This window comes from Arachis hypogaea, chromosome 6 (genome assembly GCF_003086295.3).
Source record: "Arachis hypogaea cultivar Tifrunner chromosome 6, arahy.Tifrunner.gnm2.J5K5, whole genome shotgun sequence".
NCBI lineage: Eukaryota > Viridiplantae > Streptophyta > Magnoliopsida > Fabales > Fabaceae > Arachis > Arachis hypogaea.
Window position 1 is genome coordinate 46,612,046 of NC_092041.1, and position 6,291 is coordinate 46,618,336.

At 40.4% G+C, this 6,291-nt stretch overlaps 1 non-coding gene across 1 annotated transcript; it reads left to right on the top strand.

Annotated features, from left to right (window-relative positions):
* Positions 1 to 1,966: 1,966 nt before the first annotated feature.
* Positions 1,967 to 2,070, top strand: LOC112699778 (small nucleolar RNA R71). Its single transcript, XR_003152716.1, has one exon. It is a non-coding gene; the product is annotated as a small nucleolar RNA R71 (small nucleolar RNA).
* Positions 2,071 to 6,291: the final 4,221 nt, after the last annotated feature.

The window sequence follows — 6,291 nt, forward strand, 5'->3', positions numbered from 1 at the left end:
ATGCTCTGTTCTGGCGTTGAACGCCAGCCAGATGCTCCTTACTGGCGTTGAACGCCAGTCTGTCCTCCCTCCAGGGTGTGATTTTTCTTCTGTTGTTTTTGATTCTGTATTTAATTTTTATATTTTTTTCATGACTCCACATGATCATGTACCTAATAAAACACAAAATAACAATAAAATAAAATAAAATAAAAATTAGATAAATAACATTGTGTTGCCTCCCAACAAGCGCTTCTTTAATGTCAATAGATTGACAGTGGGCTCTCATGGAGCCACAAGGTGATCAGGTCAATGTTGTATAGTCCCAACACCAAACTTAGAGTTTGGATATGGGGTCTTAACACCAAACTTAGAGTTTGGTTGTGGCCTCCCAACACCAAACTTAGAGTTTGACTGTGGGGGCTCTTCTTGACTCTGAACTGAGAGAAGCTCTTCATGCTTACTCTCTTTTGTCACAGAGGGATGACCATGTGCCTTAAACACAAGGTAGTCCCCATTCAATTGAAGGACTAATTTACCTCTGTTGACATCTATCACTGCTCCTGCTGTAGCTAGGAAAGGTCTTCCAAGGATGATGCATTCATCCTCTTCCTTCCTAGTGTCTAAGATTATGAAATCAACAGGGATGTAAAGGCCTTCAACCTTTACTATCACGTCCTCTACTATTCCGTAAGCTTGTCTCAATGACTTGTCTGCCAATTGTAATGAGAACAAGGTAGGTTGTACCTCAATGATCCCCAGCTTCTCCATTACAGAGAGTGGCATAAGATTTATCCCTGACCCCAGATCACATAGAGCTTTTTCAAAGGTAATGGTGCATATGGTACAAGGTATTAAGAACTTGCCAGGATCTAGTCTCTTTTGAGGTAAAATTTGCTGAACCCAGGTATCTAGTTCATTAATGAGCAAGGGAGGTTCACTTTCCCAAGTCTCATTACCAAATAACTTGGCATTCAGCTTTATGATAGCTCCTAAATATTGAGCAACTTGCTCTCCAGTCACATCTTCATCCTCCTCGGAGGAAGAATAGTCTTCAGAGCTCATGAATGGCAGAAGGAGATTTAATGGAATCTCTATGGTCTCTATATGAGCCTTAGATTCCTTTGGATCCTTAATAGGAAACTCCTTCTTGCTTGAGAGATGTCCCAGGAGGTCTTCCTCACTAGGATTTTCGTCCTTCTCCTCCCTTGTGCATTCGACCATATTGATCACATCAATGGCCTTGCACTCTCCTTTTGGATTCTCTTCTGTATTGCTTGGGAGAATACTGGGAGGAGTTTCAATGACTTTCTTACTCAGCTGGCCCACTTGTGCCTCCAGATTTCTGATGGAGAATCTTGTTTCACTCATGAAACTGAAAGTGGCTTTTGACAGATCAGAGACTAGATTGGCTAAATTAGAAGTGTTTTGTTCAGAATTCTCTGTCTGTTGCTGAGAAGATGATCGAAAAGGCTTGCTATTGCTCAGCCTATTGCGTCCACCATTGTTGAAGCCTTGTTGAGGCTTTTGTTGATCCTTCCATGAGAAATTTGGATGATTTCTCCATGATGAATTATAGGTGTTTCCATAAGGTTCACCCATGTAATTAACCTCTGCCATTGCAGGGTTTTCAGGATCATAAGCTTCTTCAGAAGCTGCCTCTTTAGTACTGTTGGATGCATTTTGCCATCCATTCAGACTTTGAGAGATCATGTTGACTTGCTGAGTCAACACTTTATTCTGAGCCAATATGGTATTCAAAGCATCAATTTCAAGAACTCCCTTCCTCTGAGGTGTCCCATTATTTACGGAATTCCTCTCAGAAGTGTACATGAATTGGTTATTTGCAACCATGTCAATGAGTTCTTGAGCCTCTTCAGGCATTTTCTTTAGGTGAATAGATCCACCTGCAGAATGGTACAATGACATTTTCGAAAACTTAGATAGACCATAATAGAATATATCTAATATGGTCCATTCTGAAAACATGTCAGATGGACACCTTTTGGTCAACTGCTTGTATCTTTCCCAAGCTTCATAGAGGGATTCACCATCTTTTTGTTTAAAGGTCTGAACATCCACTCTAAGCTTGCTCAGCTTTTGAGGAGGAAAGAATTTATACAAGAAAGCCGTGACCAGCTTATCCCAGGAGTCCAGGCTATCCTTAGGTTGTGAATCTAACCATATTCTAGCTCTGTCTCTTACAGTAAAAGGGAAAAGCATGAGTCTGTAGACTTCAGGATCAACTCCATTCGTCTTAACAGTCTCACAAATCTGCAAGAACTCAGTTAAAAACTGGTAAGGATCTTCAGATGAAAATCCATAAAACTTGTAGTTCTGTTGCATTAAAGTAACTAGTTGAGGTTTAAGCTCAAAATTGTTGGCTCCAATGGCAGGAATGGAGATGCTTCTTCCATCAAATTTGGACGTGGGCTTAGTAAAATCACCAAGCATCCTCCTTGCATTATCATTATTGGGTTCGACTGCCATCTCCTTCTCTTGTTCGAAAATTTCTGAAAGGATACTTCTGGATTGTTGTAATTTAGCTTCTCTTAGTTTCCTCTTCAGAGTCCTTTTGATGACAAGTCATCATATACCCATTTTTCAAACTAATTTCACTTGTTTTATTAGTCTTTATGCACTTTCTTGCATCCTAAGTAAGTGATTTGGAATGAAAATGCATAACTTCTTTAAATCAAACAACCACCATGAAATTAATGTTAACTCCTAAGGTTTAAGCTGAATTTAATTGATTTTTAATTGATTTATAAGCCTTGTGAATTTAGTGATACTTTGAGTGGTTATTTTGGTTGATTGTAGGTGAAGAAAAGAAGAAAAGAGAAAGCGTGGCCTAAGAAAGTGTAGCCAAAGGAGAAAAGGCGTGGCGCATAAAGGAGGAATGCAAGTATTGCCCTCCACAAGGGCACACTGCCCTCTAGGAGGGCAACATAAGGGAACAAGGCTTGATGAGGCAATTCTGCCCTGCCCACGATAAGGGCAGAGCAAAAAATTGTGCCTTGGATCAAAGAAGAGCAAAACCTTGCCCTGCCCTCCACAAGGGCAGTATCGGGCTTTCATGGAAAATAAATCAAAGGAAAAAGCCTACCAATGCTTGCCACAAGAGTCGAACACGGCACAAGGAGAAAGCAAGGAACTAGGCCTCATTATGGTGCCAAGAAAGCCAAGGAAAAATAGTAGCGTGTGCATTGGCCAAGTCTCGAACACGGGACTTCAATTTGGAAACACTGCCCTACCCTCCGCGAGGGCAGGGCAGCATTTTGTTGTGGCACGGCCAGCGCACCAACCTGGCGCACCAAGGCATCATTCGGCAGCACCAGCAGCGCGCACAGGCACCAATCTGGCGCACCAAACTTTTCTGCCCTGCCCTCCGCGAGGGCAGGGCAGCATCCTGCAGCGCACACCAACGCACCACGCTCGCACCAAGGCTGCACGCATCAATTTTCTGCCCTACCCTCCACAAGGGCAGGGCAGCCTCCTGGAAGCAATCCTTCATGGGCTAAAATTGGATTAAAAATCCAATAAAATTCATTTCTTCACCAAATCAAAAGCCCATCCAAATCCTAAAGATCCAAGAATGGAAAGTGTATAAATAGGAGCTAGTTTGATGTAATTAGGACTTTTACTTTACTTTGGAACTTTGAATTTTCTTTTCGAACTTTTACTTTCATTTTGAGCTTTTGAACTTTCTCTTAGGGAACTCACTGAGATTTCAGAGAATTGGGGAGGAGAATTGATCTCTCTTCTTCCTTGTTCTTGTGTGGGCATTTTTACTTTTCTTGTTTGAGTTTTGGGTGTGAAGAATTGAGGAAATTCTGTCTCAATCTCCATTCAAAATCTCTTTAATTACTCTTCTGCACAATTAAGCTAAATTTCATTTCCTTTACTGCTTCTTCTTCAATTTCTTGTTATTTGCTTTGTGAACTTGGATCTGGGAAGGCAATTGAGATCTAGACTTTGCTTTCTAGTCTCTTGAGTCCTGAGATCCCATTTTCCTTTTTGGTTCTTCTGTGAACCCTGCTGCAATTTAATTTCAATTTCTGTTTGAATTCTAGTTGTTTCTAATTCAATTTCTGCTTTATTAATTGTTGCAATTTACTTTCCTTTGCTGAAATTCTGAATTCCCAATCCTCAACTCCCCTTTCCATTCAAGTAGTTTACATTTCTTGCAATTTAAGTTACTGCAATTTACATTTCTTGCACTTTAAGTTTCAGTCATTTAATTTCTTGTTCTTTAAGATTCAGCACTTTTACATTCCTGTCTTTTAATTTACTGCAATTCTTCCCTCTCCCTTTACATTTCAAGCAATTTAGCTTCTGTTCAAGATAAACCACTCAACCAATATTTGATTCGCTTGACTAAATCAACCACTAAAGTAAAATTGCTCAATCCTTCAATCCCTGTGGGATCGACCTCACTCCCGTGAGTTTTTTATTACTTGATGCGACCCGGTACACTTGCCGGTAAGTTTTGTGTTGGATCGTTTTCCACACATCAAGTTTTTGGCGCCGTTGCCGGGAATTGAAATAGATTGACAATGATTAAGTGAAGTAGAGATCTAGATCAAGCATTTTTTCTTTTCTGTTGTTTTAATTTTGACTAACACACTAACTGTTTGAATTTTTGCTTAAACTAACTAAACCTTCATTCTAGTTACAGATTGAAGTTTCATTGGTTTTCTGGATCTGTGTGTTTATTGTTGTGTGTTTGTATGTCAGGGATAGGAAGATCTTCCCCTATCCTCTCTGAAATTGACCAAAGAACTCTTCGAAGAATAAGAAGAGCTGAAAGGGGGAAGAACGTTATTGGAGAGGAAGAATCTGAGGAGGAATTCCAAGAGATGGAAGGGGATCCATCAAATCTCAATCAACCAGGAGGAGGGGCCAACAATAACCAACAACAAAGAAGAGTCCTGGCTTCATACACATTTGCAAATGCTAGACACTGTGGAATTAGCATTCTTACTCCCAATGTCAATGCAAACAATTTTGAACTAAAGCCACAACTCATCACTTTGGTTCAAAACAACTGTTCTTTTGGAAGAGGGCCATTGGAGGACCCAAATCAACACTTATCTACCTTCTTGAGGATTTGTGATACTGTGAAAACCAATGGTGTGCCTCCTGACAGCTACAAGTTGTTGCTCTTTCCATTTTCTCTCAGAGACAAAGCCACTCAATGGCTAGAGACATTTCCAAAAGAGAGCATCAACACTTAGGATGACTTGGTGAGCAAGTTTCTTGCCAAATTCTATCCCCCTCAAAGGATCATAAGATTGAAGACTGAGGTGCAGACATTCACTCAAATGGAGGCTGAAAATTTATATGAAGCATGGGAAAGATATAAGGCACTATTGAGGAAATGTCCACCAGAGATGTTCACTGAGTGGGACAAGCTGCAGAACTTCTATGAGGGCTCACTCTTAAGGCTCAAGAAGCACTTGATCATTCAGCTAGAGGCTCTTTACAACTAATTAAAACTACAGAGGAAGCTCAAAACCTCATTGATATGGTGGCTAACAACCAATATTTCTTTGCTCGTCAAAGACAACACCAACCATCACAAAGAAGAGGAGTAATGGAGTTGGAAGGAGTGGATTCAATTCTAGCTCAGAACAAGATAATGCAGCAGCAAATTCAACAACAATTTTAGCAAATGGCCAAAAGGATTGATGGCTTGCAAGTTGCATCAGTAAGTGCCACAAGCCAACCATCAACTACTTGGGGGCAAAATGAAGAAATTCAAGAGGAGCAACAGCAAGAGCAAGTCCAATACATGCACAACCAAAATCCTGGAACTAATGAAGTCTATGGAGATACTTACAACCCTTCTTTGAAGAACCATCCCAATCTCAGATGGGGAGATAACCACAATCAAATTTAGCAGCCATGGCAAAGAAATTCAACTCAAAACAATTGGAAAAACACAAACAACAACCAGCCAAACACTAACCAAAACACATACAGAAAACCACAAAATAATTACCCCAACTCTAACCATTATCCACCCAATAACCACCCAGCAAACCAAAACACCTATCATCATCCATCAACACCCCAAAACCAACCAATCTCACAAGACTCTCAGAGGATCACTAATCTATAAATGCTCATGGAAAAGATGATGAAAAACCAAGAATTGACAACAAAGAATCAAGAAGCTTCCATGAAGAACTTGGAGAGGCAGATTGGGCAAATCTCCAAACAAATTTCTGTTGAAAAACCATCAAGCTTACTACCAAGTGACACCATTCCTAACCCAAAAGAGGAATGCAAGGCAATACAGTTGAGGAG